This window comes from Nycticebus coucang, chromosome Y, assembly GCF_027406575.1.
Source record: "Nycticebus coucang isolate mNycCou1 chromosome Y, mNycCou1.pri, whole genome shotgun sequence".
In the NCBI taxonomy this organism is placed as follows: domain Eukaryota; kingdom Metazoa; phylum Chordata; class Mammalia; order Primates; family Lorisidae; genus Nycticebus; species Nycticebus coucang.
Window position 1 is genome coordinate 14020814 of NC_069805.1, and position 3051 is coordinate 14023864.

A 3051-nucleotide genomic window follows, 5' to 3' on the forward strand; every position below is an offset into this window, starting at 1 on the left:
TTGAATTCTTTTAAACTTTTCTATAAGTCTTTTTTTTTTTTTTTTGGAGGGCTGGGGGCCAGTTTATTGTAAATTATGAAGTAGCAATGATTCAAGCAATTGAGTTTCTGCTTTATATTCCCAGCCAGAGCACAAAATGACTGGATGTCCTCATCAACTCAATGTCAAGCTTAAAAAAAAAAAAAAGAAAAAAGAGAGACAACAATGCCACATTAAAATCTCTTTATCTTGATAATTTCTGGTTTCCAACTGACTGGATGAGTTTCTAACATCGCTCTATCATCTTCTCTGTATACTTTAATGGTTTTATCAGTTTCAGCTGTTAATAATTGACGCTCAGCCTGACCAAAAGCACAGGCATATATTCCTGATTCACTGTCCAAAGATCCAGGCTGTACAGCTGCAGGAACACTCTGAAAGTTGTAGCCAGTCCTCCAGTCCCAAAGATGCATAGTGCCATTGTCAGCTCCAGATACAGATACTCTATCAGAATTTACTGTCAGTTTGTTAATAATAGCATTATGACCAGAGAGATTTTGAATGAACCTTCCATCAGGGAATTTCCATTGCTTTATGTTATCTGGAGAACCAGATCCAAATGTGTAATGTCTAGAATGTAAAACCACAGCCCAGACTGATTTTTTTGTAATTTGTTAATGTCACCCTGGTTTTTCCAACCACCAAATCCCATAATCATATTATAGTGTCCTGGCTTCCTGTAATAATCTGTGGTTCTGCATCTTGACATTTCAGTGTAGCAACTGCATTGGTATGTGCAGATAATGTGTGTACGCTAGCCTTAGTTCTCACATTCCAAATCCATGCAGTTGAATCTCTACTACAGGTTACTAGCACATCGATCGTTGGGTGCAGATCCAAACCATACGCTGCACTTAGAGGTCCATGATAGTGCCTTATAACCTTATTATATTCAAGATCCCAGCATTTTGCTTGCTTATCTTATCCACAAGAGAACAGGTAGGGACTCCTTGTGCTTACAATCACACCCCATACTGTACTAATGTGCCCAGTCACTGACAGTTTCAACTTGCCACTAGACACTTCCCAGATCTTTATAGTTCTGGCAGCAGATCCATTAACAAACCACTAATTTCCAGGTTTCACAGCAATACATTGAACCCAGCCAAGATGCCCACTGATAACCCTGTAGGGTTTCCAAAGTGGGTGCCACTAGGGTTTTGGCATTGTAGGGCATTTTTTTAGCCGTCAGTGCAGAGTTCTTGGTATTTGCAGGCTCCATAACAATTGAATTCACTGCTGTAGGCTGTGAACGGTCAGGAGCCCCAGGATATTGGTATTCACTTCCACCAGGTGCAATATGATTTGCATCAGCCCTGGCCTGAGAAGAACACAATGCTACTGCTAAGGACTGTGTGCCCGACTCACTTGGCATTCTTTGGATCTTAATATCTGCTGTCAGAGCAACCCCAGGTCCTGGTGGATATGGATGTGTACCTGTCACCAAATATTCAACTTCTTGTCCTTGATTGGCAGGATACTGTTTATGAGCATATGAATCTGCTGCATTCTAAGGGCCTTTCTCCTTAAAATTTTCTTTCGAAGTAGGCATATGCAACACTGGACCATATTCATTATGAAGCTTGATTGCCATCTTTCGTTTGTGACTCTCTTTATCTAAAGGCACAGGTTTTCCATTATCAGCTACAAACATGTCGTGGGTCCATTTTAATGACCTGAACACAAGTGTGTGCACAGAATACTTCTGTGCCTCCCCCACCACGGTGCTGCAGAGTATCCCACCTCCTTCAGCAAACAAATACTACTAATCATCCACCCAGAACCTGCCGCCACAACTGTGCTGCCCCTTCCAGCTATAAGTCTTAAGTTATTTAAGAAGAAAAAGCTTTAAATATTATAAATGTCTTAACACAATAACTAAGAAAATGCCAGGAAGGCTATGTTAACCAGTGTGATGAAAATGTGTCAAACGGTCTATAAAACCAGTGTATGGTGCCCCATTATTTATTTATTTATTATTAAATCATAGCTGTGTACATTAACACTAGTCTTCCAGGGTAGGTATGTTGGCCTCAAATTCTGTTTTCCTTTGTCTGAGAATGTCTTGACTTCCCTTTCATTCCAGAAAGATATTTTCACTGGACATGGAATTCAGGGTTGACATTTCTTTTGGAGAGTGTATATGAAAGATGTTTTTCCTTTTCCTTCTGGCCTTTACAAGATGAGAAATCCATTGTCATTCAATGGATTCAATTTCTATATATATAGACACAATATACTCAAAATTACATAATGTTTTATATATATATGTGTGTATATATATATATGTGTGTGTGTATATATATAAATATATATATATAAAACATTATGTAATTTTGTATATATATATAAATATATATAAAACATTATGTAATTTATATATATAAATATATATATAAATAAATATTATATATATATATTTAGTTTATCTTGTTTGGGGTTTTTCCAGTGTAGTAATCTCCAACTATTATTGTAGATATTTTAATTTTTCTTGTCAGTTTCATCAGTTTTTGCCTCATGTATTTTATACTCTGTTGTTGGGTGTATATACATTTAGGATAGTCTGGATGTAGTGGCTCACGCCTGTAATCTCAGCACCCTGGGAAGCCAAGGTGGGTGTATTCCATGATCTCAATGGTGAGAGACCAGCCTGAGCAAAAGTGAGACCCCATATCTAAAAATAGCCATGCGTTGTGGTGGGCACTTGTAGTACCAGCTACTCAGGAGGCTGAGGCAAGAGGATCACTTGAGCCCAAGAGTTTGAGGTTGCTGTGAGCTATGACACAATGGCACTCTACCAAGGGCAAGAAAGTAAGACTCTGTCTCCACCAAAAAAAAAAGTCTTTTTATTCCTGAAATTGTTCATATTCTGAAGTCTACTTTGTCTGAAATTAAATAAGATGGGTATTCCAGCTTTGATTGCTATTTACGTGATATATCTTCCATCTCCACTTTTGGCCTAACTTTTTCTCTTTCAACTGGATATTTTTGATAGACAACATACAGTTGGGT

At 38.0% G+C, this 3051-nt stretch overlaps 1 pseudogene; it reads right to left on the reverse strand.

Annotated features, from left to right (window-relative positions):
• Positions 1–212: 212 nt before the first annotated feature.
• On the reverse strand, positions 213–1822 carry LOC128579099 (pleiotropic regulator 1-like; annotated as a pseudogene).
• Between the last annotated feature and the right edge of the window lie 1229 nt (positions 1823–3051).